This window comes from Acanthopagrus latus, chromosome 16 (genome assembly GCF_904848185.1).
Source record: "Acanthopagrus latus isolate v.2019 chromosome 16, fAcaLat1.1, whole genome shotgun sequence".
In the NCBI taxonomy this organism is placed as follows: Eukaryota; Metazoa; Chordata; class Actinopteri; order Spariformes; family Sparidae; genus Acanthopagrus; species Acanthopagrus latus.
This window is the reverse complement of record NC_051054.1, coordinates 17,257,205-17,277,884: the sequence shown is the minus strand read 5'-3', so window position 1 is coordinate 17,277,884 and position 20,680 is coordinate 17,257,205. Positions and strand designations below refer to the sequence as shown.

The window sequence follows — 20,680 nt, the reverse complement described above, 5'->3', positions numbered from 1 at the left end:
TGTGGCAAAGGCACAATCATTGGAGCATGTTGTCTGCTGAGTCGAGCCGTGCTCGCTGTAAGTGCATATTGTTTGCAGCACTTGACGATACAACGTGAAGCCGCACGTTCTAGTGTCAAGTTCGCTGGCCCTCAGAAGTGTGACTTTGTCTTGTGTGCTGAGAAAGACGACCCTGTCGACTAGAATGCTACTCATCATAATTGCCACCAGTGTATAGCAATTTGTGTTATTTCTTCTCCGACATTGTGAGTTTCACTAAAGCTTCTTCTTCTTCTTTTTTTTTTTTAACAGTATTTTACCGGAGCGGTGCTTTAATGCTTCATGTTTGCACAATCTGAAAAGGAACATTGTGGTAGAAGTCAATAGTTGCCTTTTTAATAGTTTAACCCCTGTTACACTGTAAAAGCTGCGTGCAGTTTGAACTTTCAGCTCTTCTCGGTAAATCCTTTTCATGGATCAATTTAGCAAATGGAACATTCTATTAATTTGCTGCAGTGTATGGTATTGTGTCTAGTTAATCAAACTGTCACCACATTTACACAACTGTCAGATATTTCAACATCTTGTTCAGAGTACGAAGGCAATACAGTAGATATAATTACACTATTTTAATCACACATACTCAGCCCCCTTAATCAAATGGACAAATTACTAAGTGTGCAATTTTCCATTGGTTCGTACAGGATTGCACTAATAGAGGCTTTAAAGCTGGATATAATTATTTGCTTTTCATTTTGCATGGTTACATTATCCCTCTCTCCAGCCTTCTCTCAGCTGCATGGTAGCCAGGCATAAAGAAACAGCATCTCATTTAATAAATATCTGGTTCTGCACTGATGCTCAGCGGGGTCACACTGTAGTCACTGCTGTAAATCTAGGAGTTGTTGTCAATTAATTAAAGTAAAAACATATTGTTATTAATCATTTGGGAGGCAAATTCAAACAGAATTGTCCCACTATTGTTTAATAATATTTCTGAATTCATTCTTTCCTTTTGAAAAAAAAAAAAAAAAAGCTGTGCTCTTTAATTTGTTTATATCCTCTCCTTGTTTATTTCTTTCACTCAGAGGTCTGCGTGGGAATGCAGCTGAAAGGGCAGAGTGAGTAAATGATCTGCTTCACTGCTGCATCTATGTGTAGTCTTGTCAAGTCTTGTTTATATGAAATCTGTGCTGTTTTCATCTCCCGCTCCTCCTCGGGTACCTCTATCACAAATACATTCAACAATGCATGGAAAACAGGGAAACCATATGGCAGCCATACGTAACACAATAACATAAGTAATTTAAATCTACACTCAAAATAAGTGGACATTGTAGATTTCCAATTGAATAAAAATATTTATTTCTCAATTAAATAATGACCTCTGGGACTGAAATTTAGGTCCCTTTCAGGAATACCATATTTAATTGCACTATTAAATGGAGCTTATTTTATTTTATTGATTCACTGTCATTTAATGCATTAATTACCAACTGTTAAAGGAGTGATCGTGTGGGTCCTTTTTTTAGGGGAAAAAAAAAGTCTCTAGGAGCTTCTTAAATGTTAACATTTTCTGGCATCTTTACTCTTCTATGACAGTAAACTGAATATCTCTGAATTGTGGACAAAACTAGGGCTTAAAGAAACACCAATGGGTATTTTTCATATTTTACAGACCAAACAACTAATCAATACATTTAGAAAATAACTGGAAATAAGAGGGAACAATACACTCAGACAAAAACACGGACCCATATTTGATTAGATAACTATTGTTTCCTCCAGTCAAAAATAAAGTTAAATATAATGCAATCTTTATAGTTTCAATCCCAGACAACATGTATACTATGAGGCACTGTACGAACTTAAAGCAGCCTCCCCATGCTGCCACCACTGTCAGCAGCCTGTCTGTCAGTCTGCCATGCTGTGATTGAGACATCAACCTAATCCATGTTTACACTGTCCTGCACGTGTCACGCCTAGCCGTTAACCACACAGAATTAGGCCGTGTTTGACACCTCCTGCAACCCGCCACTTGAACCCATCATCATTGACTTCGGCCTCAAAGAGCAGCTCCAGTGCTCCGTAAGCAGTTACTGCATTGTCAAGGGCCCCGCGAAAGCAAAAATAAAGCGGGAGGCTATAAGGGGATCGTGGGGTTGGTGGTGGTGGTGGTGGAGGGGGGGGGGTTAGTGGAAGGAGAAACGATGGATGGCTGTGGGTAAGTGCCACTCCTTGAATATCCTCTCCGGCTCCCTTCCCACTCCGCTTCTCTCCCTCTGTCCTTCATTCTCCTCATGTCTCTCCTCCTCCCATCTCTCTCCCCCATTCTCTCTATCTTCCTCTGCTTCCCTCTCTCTGTTGCTTACTCAGAGAAGCTGCCAGTGTTTGCTTCTCCTTATCCAGGTTTCTAATCCGCCGCCAGTGAAAGAGGGGGAGAGGGACAGGCAGAACCATTAGAGGAGAGTTTATCAGAGTCGCTCAATCTGTTATCACTCCTGTCCCTCTGTCCCTCCTGCTAGCCACCACCTCCCTCCCTTGTCACAGAGCTACTGATTGTAGCCACTACCGGTCCAGACACACACAAACACACAGATGCACACACACAGCCCACCTCGGAGTATACTTGCGCATGTCTGTTCGACGGCTTTGTTGGTGCGCCTTGCAATAAGTGAGCACATATGTTGTTGTCTAGCGCTGCCTATCAATTTCTGCACCACCTGAAAATGGCTGCAGCCAAGAATAAATAAAAAGCCACCCCCTTCTCTTTTCATCAAGAGGCTCCTCTCAGTTAACTTCCTGTACCTGATCACAAAGGGCCTGAGAAATAACATCAAATGTGGAGTATTTCACCAGAAACCGGAGAGGAGTCCCTCTGAGTGTCCCTAAGGGCACTCTGAGGGGTGAAGCGAGTGCTCTAAAATATGCTTGCGCCGGTTTGTTGGCATGAGCACCACTGGGACTGAGAGGGGAGGGCGAGAGTTTACCTAAAGGATAAATGTCAGAGGATCAGCTAAATTAGATCCTGCCTGTATTAAGACATCAACTGCAGCTGAAGTGGTACGGTACGGTGCATGCGTTTAGGTGTGCAGACCCCCGCTCTCAGCTAGACTGCGGTCCAGGTTAATATGGAACTCAAATTGGAAGTGGCAGAATAAGCCGAATCCTAGAGTTATGTGTAGTTAACAACCAGCCAGTGAAGAGGGAAGGTCCCTGTTGCTATGTCGTACTGTGCTGCTTATTGTCTGTGGCCACATTAACAACACTGCCAGTGCCAGCTTTAAATAATAACCAACTAAATTGACAGGATTTTGGTATATACTCTAGTATATTTACTACAAGTTAGTATATTCCCATTTAATTTTTTTTGTCTTCAGCTATGATGGAACACCCCAGTGGACATGCTCATTTTTAATCATTGTATTAATAATCATAATTAATATATAACTATAATTATATATACACATTTATACATATTTTTTATGCTATGATGTGCAATTCAATTAACACTGCTGACTTGTTAATACTTTCCCATACATCTCTGTTCAAGCGGTGCTTGTATATCATTTGGTCGGCACTGAGGGCTCTGTTGAACTTCTACGTTGTGCTGGATGCCGCCTGTTAGTTCATGTTAGTGGACTCCATTTTCAAACTAGCGTGTACTGTTGCTGTCTGTTAGCGGAGTGGAGAGAGGCATTAAGGCAAGGCGCTCGAGAGCTTACATTAAATCACATCCTTCGGACTATCGCGGAAAATTCAACCGGAGTCTTTTGCAAATGAAAACAACAGTCCTGCAACACTAAGCAAATCATCCACAGGCTTGTATAGACAACCCACAGAGATGAGAATGTTTTTTTTTTTCTGAATTTTTATGTTCTGTTCACCTGTGGCTATTAAAAAAGTGATAAATGCCTTTCTACAAACAGTACATACAGCTTCTTTAAAAGAGAAACCACTCGAAAGAGAAGTGTGATGCCTGTCCCTCCTTAGCAACTTCCTACATTATCTCTGGAAAAAAAAAAAAAAAAAAAAAGGCGACTAATTCAAAATGTTGCTGATTAGGACTCATTTAAAACAAGTTCTAACGTCTCCTGGCTGCAGTCTGATGAGGTATATGGTCTGCTGCATTCTGCTGCTCCGTGTTTTTTCAACGTATTTGTGATGACCAACATGACACACAACTCATCTCCTGGCAATGGGAAAGTGTTAATCGCCTATTTATAGCAACTTTACCCGGAAAAAAATTGTCCCGCTAATTTTGGTTTGAAAGTGATAATATAGTGGCCCCCCCTGTAGAGCAGGAGTGGTGAGAAGCTGAGTTTCCAATGACATTTAATGTGCCCAAATGTGTCTCAATTAGCCACTTGTTAGCACCTGCAATTTTTAAGTAAAAGCTTCAAAATTCACGAGCGGTTTATTTACTGACATATTTTATATCGTCAAACAAAAACTGTAAATCTCTTAAGCTTTTGTTCAGGCTTCTAACTGAAAACCCACTGACTTTGAGAAGAAGGAATCGCGGTGCAAAATGCAAAAATGCGGCACTCAATAATGGACAATGACCACTCTGTTATTTTCCTTTCTGTATAAAACCTTCAGGAGCATGAAACATGCCATGAGAATGTTCAGAAAATATTTCATCTGTTGATACTTCAAGGCAGTTAGCTATAAGACTCTTCAGGCCATGATAGAAAGTGCATCGGAGCTCCTTGACCATCATCCCTGGAGGCTTCCTGCGCCTATCTTTAATTACCATTCAGGTTATATAGGTGGACATAGTGTAAGTAGTGCTGTGGCCCTGGTGCGTGAGACAGGGAATAGGTTGTCTTTGCTACCCCAGGCCCACTGAGAGCACTGTTGCTGGAAGCCTCAACACTCATCACACCTACAGCGGCGACCACATTTTTTTCTTCTATCCGAGGCAACCCAGAACACAGCCTGAGAAACATGCTGGCTATCAATTTTATGTGAAAATACAGACGGGGAATGACTGCATTTGGATACTTTCTGTGGGTAATTTGCTGTGAAAACATTACCACCGCAGGCTTTATTAGAATTTGTGTTTTTCAAATTTTGATGTCTCCGTCTTGGTTTATGGGGGAAGCACAGCGCGCTGCGTGGCAACCACAGGAAAATGGGCTGGTGCAGAGTGACATTTCTGCCACTTCGTCCATGTTCCGTCATTTACAAGTAATGGCCGTGACCACTGCCTCTGTGTTTACATAGCAGTGGGCTCCCAGCACCCAGCCTGTGACAAATTATAAAAAGCCAGGCCTCTGTAGCCAGGCTGCATTTCATTAAACTTTAACTTCCCTTATCTGCAGCGACAGAGGACAGAATAATAAACGCTGACAGGTATCTAAAGATGTATGTTTGGACTAGGGGACAGGAACAGCATGAGAGCCTTAGCCAGCTTTGTCACCAAAGAAGGGACATATGTTGTGGGCTATAAAAACTGAAGGCAGATGTTGCCGTTTTACTGAAGCTGGGAGAGGTTGTAGACGCTGATGGGGCTCTGCACATATGTCCACCATGAATAGCTGTCTGTTTCACTAACAGTGCTTCCTGTCGCACGTGACTAAACAGAAAAAAGAAAAAAAAAATACAGGTAATATTTGTTATCTGTACATATAGGATGAAATTGTTCTATTCGGGAAACATATTTGTCGATTTGTCTAAGTCTATCTGTCACAGCCCATCACTGTACATTTTCAAATGTTTTTGCCCAACTAAAAATATGTAACTGGTGGCAATCTCTTTGTTTTTTGGATCATTATTTATTTATTTTTTTAAAGTTCATTAATCAAGAAGTGAAAGATTCTGTTAGTAAATTGCTGTCAAAGCTACATTCATAATAATGGATGGAATGCATCAATTGCATTTAACATCAATGCAGTCATCAGTTTTTGTGAAAACCTGAATATTAAATAAAGTTGACTGATTTAAACATGTTTCTTTGACTGCTCTGAATAAATGAGTTACAAATAATACTTCAGGTATACTGTCATTCATTATTAGTGAGAACAATATGCCTCAGCCTTGCTTGTCTCTGGTTGTGTTTTTCCCCCCACACTGAGGCCTCTCTGAAATCCACTCTACACAAAAAGACCCCTCAGAAAAGAAACTTGGATATCAGGCGTAAGTTGGATGAGGTTTATATCTCAAAAGGACAATGTGGCAAGGCCAACATTAAACCATGTTAAGATCTTCTGAGAGTAGCAGTTGATTGATTCCATAGACCTTGTTCATCAAGGCCACCAGGTTTGAACCAAAGATATTTGAAATGTGAGGAAGAAAGAGGTAGTTACTGCAACAAAAAGCTGCTGAAGCGGCCTTTGTGAGAATCTGAAAGGACCTATCTACAGCTAGCTAGGCTCTCCCGTTGAGCAGACGAAAGACTACCATGTAAATAAAAGCCAAGGGTGAGCTCACAACTTTGCCTGCATGAATAAAAGTGCCAACAATAACATTAGAGATGCATACCCAAATAAAGCCAGCCTTTCATTTCCTTGTAATACTCAGCAGGCGCTTTCTCTTTATTCAGCACTGCAAAAGTATATGAATTTCTTGTGCGATTTTATTCCAAGCACAAAAATAAATTAATGTACAATTTTGTTCAGCATGTTCAATCACTAGACCTGCGATTGTCCAATACCAATTTCTAACTCCGTAATGTCTTGTTTCAAGACTATCTTGTCAGTGTTCACATTTAAGTGCTGCCAATTTTCTGATTTTCTTACACTCTCCATTAAAGGTTGCTTTCTGTGGCTCAACCAATGTGTGTTGCCAGACAGCTGCACACATGCTGAGATAAGGTCAGATATGGCCTTCCCCGTGGGTGGCGGCGGCGGCGGTGGTGGTGGAGGGTATCGGCCAGCCTGAGGAGTGGACTAGGTGGCTGAGATAGCCTCCTCCTGCAGGCGAGTAGGTCTGGAGTGCTGCTGCGGCTGCTCTCTCCCCCCCAGCAGCCATGTCCTGTTGGAGTGAGCCCCTTCACCAGAGCTTTGTCTGAGAAGAGAGTAGCCGAAAGGGCCCTCTGACATGCTGGACAAGACCCTTCAATATACAAGCGCCACCTCCACACCTCCAACTAAACACACACGTGCGCACATTCTGCATATGTGCATGTGAGGCACCACGAGTGCCGAAGTTGTTTTATCTACTGTATTGTGCGTGTGTGTGTGTGATTTCAGAGCTAAGCTCAAACGCAAACATTGGGAGCCGGAGGCGAGAGCAGAGCGCCATCTGCCCTGTTCACGGCCTATCAGGCTTTCACTGTCCATTTCCAACACGCAAACCTCTGCATTCATTGCAAACCAGGGGAAAGAAAAGAAGCAAGATAGTATTGCTCACTGCCTGAGTAAGTTTTAAATAGTTCTTTATCTACAGTGTTTTTCACCGTGTCTCTGCAAGGAGAAACATAGATGTAATCAATAATGAGCAACCTTGAAAATGGCTGTAAACAGATGGCCCATTGAAAAGATGCTTTCACCTTCTGTACTTCCCCCCTATATTTCTGTTTTCTAATTTACAATCAAAAAGGAAGTTTTCTCGATTGCTGAGCCTCTGGCTGCATCTGTTCCCAGAAAAAGAAAAAAAAAAAAAAAAGATTTCAAATCTCCCAGTCAATATCAGAACACAATTGTCTTTCATGTTATCATAAATAATAACCCACCTTTGCTTGTCTCGCAGAAGACATTTTCCCAAGTCCCTACAGATAGCTCACACCACGTGTCACAAGGCGTGACAAAGCCCACAGTGACATATCTAGACTAACGGAGAGAATTCTGAGGCGGTGAGGGAAGAAAGGAGAATGTAGAAGAGAGCGGTGGGGGAAGGAGTGTTAAAGAGGAATGTAGTATAATGTATAGTGGTTTTGTCAAGGTAACTGTTGGCTCAAATGCGCCTGTGACACATTTGAAATTGGCCCTGGCCTGCCCACAAAGACGGACAGAGGCGCTGCAAGCACTAGCCAATCCATACTCTCCAGACACCTGCTCGGCTTGGAGAATCCTCAGATATTGACCTTCAATTCAGCCGGCATTCAGAGTTGATGAAAAGAGATAAGCACTCTAATCTGTCCGTCGTCTCTGCGCTCCCATTTATTGACTAACTGACACAGACTTAGACTTTAGCTCTGGCTGCATGCTGTCGCCACACGCCAATGTGATACATAAACCTAATAGATGTTTATTTGAAAGAGGCTAATATGAAAATTGCAGCTAAAGACACATGAATCAATTTTCAAAAGCAAACATAATTGGATATTCCGGGACACTTATTAAATGTGAATTGGCCCAGGTCTTCATGTCTGTCAGTGAAGTCTGCACCCCCCCCCCCCCCCCTTTGCTATGTTTCCTTGTGTGACATGTTATTATGCTCCATTTCCCTCTGTCAGTCGTAGCCATTTAACAGATTGCCTGCCATGGAGAAACTGCTTTAAAATCTCAATGGAGTGTGTGGGTATGTGTGTAAAACGTGTGCATGTCCCACCACATGCCTTTATGTGCATAGATACATTCACGCATTATACTCAGGTAGGTCCTTTTTCTTTTTTCCTCCCACAGTGGTCCTACATTTTCACATGACAGTTGTAGGCTGGATATTAGAGGCACTTGACAATGAGTAGGGGAGTAGGAGGAAGTGCTTACTGAGAGCCTCTGTAGAGAAAAGTGATGCCCACATACTGTCTGTGTCACAAACCTGCCATGAGGGCAACCATGTGGACAGACACACACACACACACACACACACACACACACACACACACACGTGCAAACCTGCAGATTATTGAAAAGATTCACACACACCCAACCACGCACGGTCATGCACCCCGTATCAGAGAGCCATCCGGTCATTTTTCATATTCATATTTACATGTATATGAGAGCCAGAGTGGCCCAGGAATACAGATCTATTTAAATTCAGACAGAATCCGTAAATACCCACCTCCGGAGAGCCAGGAGAGAGGGGAGGGAGAGGGAGAGAAAGAGGCCAGTATATTTATTTGAGTGACATTGTCTAAATTGAAGTTTGACACTCTTCACCACTCTAACCTTTATGCAAATGTGAAAACATCTATATGTGATGGACAGAATTCAATTAACTGAGATGACAGAAAATAATCTAGTGAACTGAATACATCATGCAGTTGAAAGTAACATAATCATCCTGGTAGGGAAAGGGCTGGGTGGTGTTGGTGGGGGGGGGTCAGTAGGAGAGAGACGGAGAGAGAAAGAGAAGGGGAGAGAGAGAAGAGGGGGTGGAGGAATGGGAGGGAGGGCACAAAGGAAGTAGAAGATAGAGCCCATTTCTCCGCCGTCTTATCGAATGGCACAAGCTCTATTTCTCCAAAGCGGAGTCTTCAGTCCACTAAACTCTTGATCTCAAATGAGAGACCCTGGAACACTGTTGCTAAGCAATTAGGAGGGGGGGAAGGGGGGACTTATTGAGCAGCTGATTCCCGCCGCTCAGTGTCCATCATTTCAATTTCTCCTCACCTCATAGACTTCCATAGTGATGAACAGCGGCCAGCGCGCAGTGACCAAGCACAAGAAAATGGGCTCCTCCGGCAAAGACTCCAAATTATACCGCTGTAGACCGCCACACTTATTTCACCCAATACAGTAAGACTCCCCAAAAACAACTGTTGCTGCATGGACCCTAAGGGTGTGAGTAGGTATGGGTGTGTGCAAGAGTGAGAAATGCAAAAAGACAGTATTAAATCCTAAAGAATATATATATATATATATATATATATATATATATATATATATATATATATATAAAAATAAATAATCCTCCAAAGTCTTTCTATTCTCTTATATCCCATATTATAAACGCAATCTATCACTCGACAAATGATTAAAATCACTTTTTGTCAATGCAAAAACAGAATAGGTGGTTTACATACACAATCCATATTAGCCAAGAGTTATCCTTCATTCTAGGAATCAGTGCAAAGAGTGCAAGGAGCCGCAGGAGAAACCAGACAGCCTCACACAATCTGTGCACACACTGGTGAGCTATTGGCCAGATGGGGGCACCCTTAACCAAGATATGAGAACCCACGCTGCATTTGTGGAGCACAATGAAACAAGGAGGTGGGTTTGTGGTTTTGCTTAAAACTGTTCAAAAGTTGAAAAACATAAAAATACAAACCTCACACTTTACCCAGATACACCTGCTTGAATTAACTGCACGCTTCCCTGCATGTTGCACAAGATATGCTGTGACTTTAACCCCAGATGGATTTTCTTTACAATTATCATAAACAAGTAAGCAGATATGTACTCAAACACTTTTGTTGATGTGATTTCTGGCCCATTCAACGACAGCACTGTACCTGAGGTTGCTAGAGGAGTTCATTGTGTGTTGAGTGCCAACACTAGGTGGCTCTGTGCTCTGTTAGTGGTCCTGAAGAGCCTCTCAGTCTTACTGGATTGGTCTTGTGTTTACATACTGTTAATTTTGACAAAAAGCTTCTGTCCTCATCTAACACTGAATCTCAAACTACAGGAAGAGTTATTATATATACATATACATATACATATACATATACATATACATATACATATACATATACATATATATATATATATATATTATTAGATTAGAAGGGAATGTTACAATGCAGTAGAGCAAGAAACTAAATTGTGCTAATCAATGGAATCTAACTCACTGGTTTGAACTCCTCTTGATTCACACATCTCGGCTAAATTGTATCAGAATGCTGATTTAATCCCCATCGATTACATGTGGCTGGGAAACGGTGCCGCAGAACTGAAACCGCCTGTTGTAATGGATGGTTAAGTGACTCCTCACCAGATCTCTTACATATAATATAACTTCCATTAGCCCCGGAATGGCTACTGTATGGCATTTAATTAAATATAGCCTTTCAAAGAAACCCACAGCAAGCAATTTAGAGTGTGGCTACATTTGAAGCTTGTGTGAGGTTACTAGTGCTTTTAACTACTGCACCCACTGCATAGACTGTTAATTAGCATATTTAGAATGAAGTAGATTTGCCATGCACTAATCATTCTCTAATTCACTAAGAACTGCAGCCTTTCAAAATGCACTGGACAGTAATCAACATGCCAGGCCTAAACATTCCATAATCTGTAATTATGTGTCACTGAAGGAAAGGAAGAATTATATAAATAAATATACATAAATTAACCAAGCCTATTGATGTGATTGGTTAATGGATGCCTGAACGTGCTGTGAAGGCGAGGTCTGCACTGAAATACACTTTGTGACCTACAAAAGACACATTCACAGGAACGCTGGAGAGGCAGAGTCAGAAGACAGTGCGTGCGAACTCAAGTGCTCTTAATAAGTTTAAATACTGAAAACCAATTTCAAACGTAATGTTTTCTCCTCTTTCGAATTATTTCTCACCCGCATGCAAATCAGAAGCTCAACATGTACTAATAATGAGCATGAAAGAAATATCGACTCACTCCCCTGCCAAAGGGAAGCGGGTCCACCCTGCCCTGTATGGTGCAAGGAGTGGGCCTGTCCCAGAGGCCCCAGTGCACCATGGGCATTGTTTTGACTCCTCAGGTATAATGAGGGAGCTGTGGCTCGGCTGCTGAGAGGGAAGAGTGGCAGCACTCCAGCCCTGACCCCCTCCTAATCCTGGGAAACCCATCCTGGGCTCACTCCCGCCTCACTCAGAGGAACAGACCGACTGCTGGTGCTCTGTCTCAGACTCAGCGTACCTGTAACCACGCACAGGCTAAACATCAGACTCATTCTTCACTACGCTCCTCCTGTCATCATTGACTTGGCTCTCGCGACTCTTATGGGATCACTTATCTACATTAGATAGGACTTACTACCGAGATATAAGTACCGGAGGTGTTTGCTAATTTTATGGACAAAAACTATCCGTAATCCTTGTGTCATTACTCCTTGGAAAATGAACGTCTGCATTTATGGGAGCTCAGATAAGACAGCTGCACAAAAATGCAAAAAGGTTAGAAAAAAAAAAATAAAAAAATTAAAATCTTTCTAATTTTCTTAGCTAATTTGCTCATTGAGTCAGTGGAAAAATTCACCATGCAAATTAGGACTGCTGAACCAAAAAAATAGGAACGTGAAGCGCCACACCAGGAAGGTAATCACTTGATGTCTTGCTCGTGACCCTGGCAAACAGGAGGTAGAACAATGAGTAAAGCCTGCTGCGACTCAACAGCTTTGTATTATTGCTTGTAAAACAAAAAAAAAAGTAGTTACTTTTATCTTTAGTTTGTTTGCATCACACTTAGGTACTGTGAGCATCAAGCACACACATATTCTGATTGACAGAGGACCAATAACCAGAAAACTTAGTGGGGGTTCAGATATGTATTTTTTTCAACGTCGCATTACTTCCATCCCGGAGGCCTGTGGTTCAGTCACATGCACATTAGGAGAAGATCACACAGCGGGCAGACCGGCCTCTGCTGTACTTGCTGTTGTCAGGTGACTCTCTCTACGGCTTCAACGGCGGCAGATCCCAGCAGGGGACGTTGCTGATTGCTGACCACGCACACAACAATGTCGCCTGTGAACCCACCGCTTTATGGCTGCCCTGGCTTTGATGCAACATCTAATTGGCCGAGATGAACTGTTGCTGTGGCAGCTTGGGGGCCCAGCTCCACTGTACGCCAGTCCACACAGTCACTGTCTGCATTTAATTAGGTCCCCTATGCCTCTTGTATACTGTGTGTGTGTGCGTGTGTGTATGTGTTTGCACACAAAGTGTATCAATATGTACATCTGCCTCTGCGTTTGCAACCACTTCTGTTTATCTCGGTGCATTTGTCTGTACAAGTTATGTATGAAAAATCATGACTCATTATTTGTGTAATGAGGATTAATCAGAAAGCTTAATCAGTGATTTCACATCAAGAAAGGAGAGAGGGGTGCTTATCCAGGCAAGGCTATCTGAGACATGATGAGGCGCATGGTAGAATAAAGATGGAGAGGTTTGGGGCTTTACTGCCCAGTGGTTTGTTTTCTCAGTTCTTAACGTAGCTCGAGGTACTAGTGATTGGCTTGGACGGTGACAGGGTGCGGTCGAGTAGAAGAAAGAGTGAAGGGTGTCGTAGTGGTTTGTTTTCACAGACCCTTCACTTCGCAGCGTTTGGCGATGGGTCTGGAGCCTGTTGTCGCCACGGAGGGGCTGTGTGTGAGTGGCGCTTTGTTTAACTTCCTCTCAGTGCTGGAGGAACCAGCAGGGCCTGGTAATGAGTCTGCAAACAGGAGTCACGAGGAAGAGGACTGCGTTCCTCATTACTAATTGCAGTGACTGATGGCAATGTGTTGCTTGGTATTTTAGCGCAGGTTCTGGTTTAAAAGGATAAGGTGTTTAGCATAATTGGTTGTTTGTTATAAAAGATGGTTGTACTTCATGACAAATGCCGAATACATAACTCACATAAAAAGGAACAGTGGAGCTTAGCTAACACATAAATCAGTCACACCTAACAGCTACATGAAAGTTGGGCTAGCAGTTACATGCCAACAGACATAGTCATGTTATAAATGGAGGGCAATTTTAGAAGCTGTGCTGCTTTGTTTATTTGCATAAAATTGAAGAAATACCACAACGTATCATGTGTCTCAGCTTGTGCTGAACTCACCAGTGCACAATGACTGATTATGGCAAATTACTATCCCTGTACGAGCTGCCGAGAATCCGCTCTCTGGCTGTACGCAGCCCTGAAGCAGGGGAAGAGAAATTGTTCCGCCCAAGTACCATAAAAACAGATTGGAAGCTCGGCACTGTGAATTAGCTGCACAGGAAGCCCCCTAAACCCCCTGTTTTATTCATGAGCATGAAGGCTATCGCAGTCTAAGAAACCCCTGTGGTTGCGCCTGCTACATCAAGGTTGCATGCCGCGTCCATGGAAGGTTGCATTCTTTTTTTTTTTTTTTTTTTACATGCCACATTAAAACACATCAGAGATTAACTGCTGCTGTCATTTGAAAGCATAAAAACAAACTCTTCACCCTAATGCAGTGAGGGAGATCGACCCAGTGGCCATGTTGAAAAATCATAATTAGCAAACCATCATTCAGCTCATGGCATCTTGCTTGAAATGTCCACGAGTCACATTTGAGGGCTCAGGGGGCTTTGTTTGTGCAACCAGGGGAAGAGTTGGTGCAGGAGGGGAGTGGAGGAACTTTGCACAACTGTTCAGGAAATGCATTGTTGTCGGTAATCCTTTGGAAATTGAAATAGGGAGAGGGAGTGGCTTGTCAGGGAGAGCGACGCAGGCGGACACACACATGGCAGTGCTGCACCAGAGCATTGCAGAGCCTGAGAAGTTGGTGGTAGCTGCGGGGGGTACAGTGGATAGGGGCCATGTGAGAGGAGGGTGAAGAGGCCACATCTGCCAAAACTGCAGTGTAACTGGAGAAAATGAGCTACCAAAGTCTTGTGCAGTCTGTTTACACTTCCTGCGACAACTCTGTCACAGTTTACCATCATATTTACCATGAAAAATGCTACACTCTTCAAATCACAAAAATGTCAGTTGTGAATGAATGTGGACGGGGAGAGAGCAATTGGAAGCTACATTTTCCATTTAAAAATGTATAAATCCAGATGCTGTCTTTTAAAGTATTAAATCAAAATCATAATACAAACGGTATGGTGTGAAACTTAAAATCTGTGGCATTCCCCTTTAATAAGCATAGACTTAAACATAAATGGCTTACTTCACCGATCAAAGAGTGATTAATTGGTCTATTTCCCATTATGCTAATAAACAAGCAATAATACAGAAGTTGCTACTGTGATAATTACTCAGGGGGAGGCTATTTATTGCTTTTGATTTTGTAATTCCTCTTGAAAGCCATTAGATGTATCTCACAATGCCGAGCCACAGTATATAGACGATTCAGAGCCACGAGTCCTTGTTTACTTGGTTTGTCTGTGTGCCAGCATTTCCTAATTGTCCTCTCTGAATTTAGCAACTTGGTCTCTCGTCATTACAGTGCCACTGAAGTCCTAATGAGTGGAATTGTTATCTGAAAGATGGCCCCCTTTTTTCCCTGCTGCAAAAGCACATTAGATCCAGACAGCTCATTTCCATTCCCCCTGTCATCTCTCTAGAAATGACGTGCAGTGCTTGAAACTGTTTATTTCCAAATTCAGACCTCCTCCGCGGCAGCCATCGGCTTCAATTACCAGTTTTTCCTGAGCGGAGCCATCAGGCAGCCTGACACTGAGGTCCAACCTAATTCCCACCTTCTCCAAAGTCAAGAGCATAATGTGCAGATAAAAAAGGTGGAAAATAGCCTGCCACTCATTAGCATGCAGCGCCTGCCTGTTCATTTGCTTGCTGCGAATGAAAGTTCTGACACTCAGCGCCTTGTGCAATACGAGAATAGTCCTCTTCAGACTGCCTCGCGTCCTTACTGCCACAGAAAGGTCATCGGCAGAGGTGTGCGCTCACCAACCTGGCTCGCTGCTCTTCACTGGCCCACCTGGGAGAGGGGTTAGCTGGGGGTATTGATTCAGGGAGAACCTCATTACCTGCTGAATCAACATATTATTGCCATGTTTCACCCAGCCGAATTGTTTACAAGTGTCTTTAGCGCGGGCAAAAGCCTGCTCTGGTGGGCCACGACCGCATTCATTAGTCCCTGACCCCGGTGATTATGTGTTATCTGATACGCTGCTATCTGGCTTGGCCGCATGAGCAGGGCCAGTGGCCTGCATCGGCCTGGGCCCATTACAAGCCCTCTCCTTTCCTCGCTCCGTTTTTCTCTCCCTCTCCCCCCTCTTTCCCTCTGTCTGTGCTCCCTATGAATGTATCCATTAGCCTGCCGATGTGTAAATTGTTTTCACCTGCACTGCGGGCAGATGGGGAGCAGTGTCTCTGTCGTGATTTCCTATGCATGAGCTTTCTAATCAGTCAGAGAGTAACACGATTCCCCTGCTCCTCGCTCCAAAAAGGTGAGCTGGCGCGAGCAAGCACACATACATTACATACATGCACACACATGCACTCACAATCTGCAATCAATATGCACGCTGTGTTGTGGGGATATTGGTGCGGTGACAGGGTTCATTATGTGAGCTCGCCTTACAACACCACGATGATGGCTTAATGCAGCAGAGAGGGCACGGGCCCAAGCTGATCCTTGCCTCCACCATTACCAATTTCAGTTCAAATCGAAGGATAATTTGACCAGGAAGACTAAACCCACATAAGCACAATGACATCCAGCAGCAGTGTCAACCGAGTGTGACCTGTGGAAGAGACGGGAGAGGGCACCGCTCACCCAAACAAGTAAAGCATTCCCTGTATTAATGCTTTCCTGTGGATGTGACATGTGCCCTGTGGGCCTCTTCTGCAGAAGGGGGTTAAATGGGCCTTCCAGGACTGGATGGGCTCTTTAGATGTAAGAATAGGTGCTCATATGATGAGCTGTCTGTTCCTGGCAAAAGGGCTATTCTGGCTCCTCAGACATAAACTTGAATATCTTTGTAGTGCAATTTTTCTAAATGAAGATGTATCAAGAAAGAGTCCAAGTTGATTATATCTATCGTTATTGGGGTGGCTGTGGCTCAGGAGGTAGAGTGGGTCGTCCAGTAATAGTAATGTTGCTGGTTAGATTCCCTGGCTGCACTGGCTGCACATGCACATGTCCTTGAGCAAGATATGGAACCCCAAAGTTTTGCTGTACGTACAATATAGAAATCTTGCCAGATAAAGTTTAAGATACACACTACTAAATGATATGAGCAAGAAAAGCCGCTTATTTGAAACCTCTGTATACATTAGTTCAAGATACAGGATACTAGGGGTGGGCAATCTGATTATTTTAGATCGTGGCTGTACTTGAATGTGTCCACAATCTACTTTTCAGGCGAATCGAAGAGATCACAATCTCTAAAGGTACAATATTTAAGAATTGGACATTTGCTGAATTCACAATACCAACAAAGACCACATCACCAGAGTCACTGCTTACTGTATTCTGTATTAAATAATGCCACGTGAGTTACGGGTACCAAAATTGTGGATGAGGAGCTGGTGCCAAAATTATACATCTTTAATGCAATGTTGTTTTTCAGTTATGCAAACATAGAAATTCACTGAATATTTAATGTCTGGAAATACTCTACAGGGCATTTAAAAATTGAGAGAAAAGACAGCCAATTAGATTGTGGCTCATGACTGTGATTACGATCTTGACAATATTTTTGGCCAAAACGCCCTCTCCGACAGGATGCTGATGCACAATAAGAAGAGATAAAAACAATTTATGCCACCTTCTAGTTCAGCATCAATAAAAGGTTCCCTTCAGCGCGAGTCACCAGCTGCTCAACAGCCAGTTCACTACCACTGAGGCAGTAAACATGGAGGTGGGCAGGCACCGTCTTAACAAGGCCAGGGATCAGCGTAACCAACTAGGCCCACTACAGCTCCAAACAGCAAGCCATGCCTGCCAGACGCCTGACCCGAACAGCCCAGCCCACATGAATCTCATCATCTGACGACCGCACATGCTGCTCTCATTCACTGCCGTGTACCGCACCGCCCCTGCCAACAGCTGTCAGTCAAACTCCTGGCTCGCAGATTCTTGTCGAACTTAGAGATGATCCCCTCTTTCCTGTCTCTCTCGCCCACTGACAGGATGTGTGACACAGACTGTGAGCATGTGAAAATGACTGGAAAGCGTCTGGATGAGACTGGCGGTAAACACTCACAGGAAAGACTAAAGAGAAAACAGAGAACGTATCCACTCTGCAAACTACGACATCACAAGGCGTGCGTGCACTAACAACAGGCCACTGTCATTAGACCTGTGAGTCTTTGTTCAAAACCACACTGAAGGCATTGTGCTCTCAGACAGCACTCGAGACTGCACTGATGTTTATTCAAATACCCAACAAGTGCAACATCATGGTGAATCTGATCTCCTCACTCATCCTTAGTGCTAGAAGAGACAACACCTACATAGAAAAAAATAGAACGAAAACAACTCTTTGTTTGGGGAAAAAAAAAAATACGTACACAATGCGTCTTAATACAGTTTAGCACAGCCACTTGGTGTTCAATGTCGTCTTAAGTCGCAAATGAAAAGGCAAACATTGGAAACTAGTTCCCCTCCATCCCATTCTATTTTGTCAGCTTTCTTTTCCATGAAATTATAAAAGGGGATTTGTTGCAGCTTTTCATCCACTTGATAGCACTTAACTAATTGCTGTCCTCTCATAGACAAAAACGTACTCACAAAACACAGACACACACGTAAACCATATGTGGGCACACGTGTGCGCACACACAAACATATAAAGATTAGGCGGTGATATTTTGTATCCTTTTTAAAATTTAATCAGGCCTGCTTTTGAACAGATACTACTAATATCATCATCTGGACACATTTAATCTTTTTAATATAACTTTGTGAAAATCAAACTATACCTGTGCCAACTACAAGTGCCTACTTTCTGAAACGATTATAAAAGCCCGGTCAAATCTCTCTCGCTAGTGGTATCAGCCAATTATAGAAACAAGTGACCATTGAATTAACACATGGAACTTGAAAGCTTTTGCACTCTGATGCAGAATGCTCTCTGGAAAAAAATGTGTCAGACCTTAATTTGCAATTTCACAGGCAGTCACCTGAGTTCTGGGCAAACAATGGGCTTTAACTCAATGGAACCCACAATGGCATTGTAAATGTTAAAATGTGTTGATAAATGTCACAGTTCTTCTCCAACGTTTTTGTAAATGCTATCCAGACAGAACTGCGAATGAATGAATAACAAATGTTCACACTAAGTTCATTTCAAACTTAGCAACAATAGGCGACTCCTACGCCTTTTTTCTTCATAGATGAGAATTGAGGATTTGCATTAACCCCAAACACTGCTTCAGTATCTAAGTGATAGTGAAAGAAGTGAGGGGAGGGCCATATAAAAAAACAGAGCTGTGGAAGAACAGCCACAAAAGACAGATAAACCCAACACCACAGAGAGGTGAGCCAACTGTTCCAAGTCTCACACAAGGGGAGGAAGAAAAAGGGGAGGGGGCGGAGAAGATAATTTAGCATTTGTGTAAGCTGTTTATCAAATTATTAACTGCACAGATGTTTCTGACTAGCTAGGGGCTGAACATGGGCTCTGCCAGGCAGGGGGAACAAAGGTCTGATGGATTCAACGGAGATGTGCACTGAATATCAATTTAATTTACTAGCTGTTAATTCTCATGCAAATTGTGACCTCTGTTAGGGCATATCAATGGCCATACACATTGTATGTCTTCAGAGGAGCAGCAGGCAGAAACACTGTATGAAACTACAAATATGGAAAATAATATTTTCAGTGCAGCCATTTATGTAGTAAGATTTGAAAAAATGTAGGCAAGGCACTTTTTTGTTTTTGCTGATAAACACTTGTGAAGACTATACCTTCTCTATCATCAAAACTATTCTTATTTTGCATTTGGGCTATATACATTTTTTTCTCACTCAGAGGGAATTATACTGCAGAAAATTCATAGCAGAATTCAAATGAATGCTGTTTAAAAGATACGTAGATAAGAACACATTGTGGAAGAAAATAAATTATGGGCTCTGTAGCTTTTCTATGCATTTATCTAAGAAAAGTGACCTAAATTATACTCACCAATACACATAAGACACAAGTTGAGTCCAGGCTTTTTGCCTTAACTGGAGAGGCTCCACTTTTCAAGCAATCACACCCATGATGCCAGTACATCTTGATGATTTTTCTGCCTGATACACAAAGCGGAGCAGAGCACCACATGCATATTAAACAGTGGATGTGGATGTTATCTATTTTGTGAACCATAATCTGCTGAAAACAATCATGAATTCTTGGTATGACATCCAACGGAGGTTGATCACTTGCATCAACCTCAGCTGAGCTCAGCTGGAGCAGCAATGTTGCAAGTCCCATTTTCTTCATCACCTCCAAAGTACCGCCTTTCAGCTCTCCACAGCACAAACAAAAGGCCTGGCAACAATATCAATTATACATGCAGGAGGCAAACAAGGGGATTTATTTCACAACAAATAGCCTCATAGAGACACGCTGAATAGAACAGATTAGCATTAGAAAAGGACAACAAAACTCCCCAGTTCAACGGCTAAAGAGCAATTTGATGGGACTGGAATTGGGGAAATTGCTTGATTAGGGTTTGCATTTGGAGGGGCTGTGAATTTCAGAAACCCAGCATGGACATGTAGTGTTGTCGCTTTGATCAAATGACGTGCCGCCGCAGTCAAAACATGACATTATGAGAGCTGTCAGTGGTGAACTTTGATAATGCAAGACAAGATCAGGGGATGATACTACAACCTTCTGAGCAAATGAGACATCAATCTGTAGCTGATAGAGAACAGGAAGCCATCAAATGAAGCCTTTTGATGGCTGGTATTTAGGCCAGTCAGGTTACAGAATATGTTTTGGAAGCAAATGTTAGGATTTTCTAAACTATGAGGTAATAATTCATCCTGGAGGTATTTTCTATACTTCGTTTAATTTGTTTAAATTTGTATACAATTAACGTGCTCTGTGCTTCATTAAATATTAGGTTTCTTACCCGACACTTGTGTGAGAGCAAGACTTCATTGTTGTCTTCATTGACATTACATTGTTTAAAGTTAGTTTTAATACATAATATCTAGAGACGCTCGCGCCCCAGCTCATACCACG

The 20,680-nt window shown here is 42.6% G+C and overlaps 1 long non-coding RNA gene across 2 annotated transcripts in view; it reads right to left on the bottom strand.

The window, feature by feature from the left end:
• LOC119004831 overlaps positions 1 to 20,680 on the bottom strand; it is a 56,065-nt gene extending 35,385 nt beyond the window's left edge. For both annotated transcript variants that reach the window (XR_005070321.1, XR_005070322.1), the window contains exons 1-2: positions 20,568 to 20,680; positions 19,628 to 19,737 (exon numbers count right to left, since the gene is read on the bottom strand). This is a non-coding gene — a long non-coding RNA (uncharacterized LOC119004831). The remainder of the gene's footprint in view (positions 1 to 19,627; positions 19,738 to 20,567) is intronic.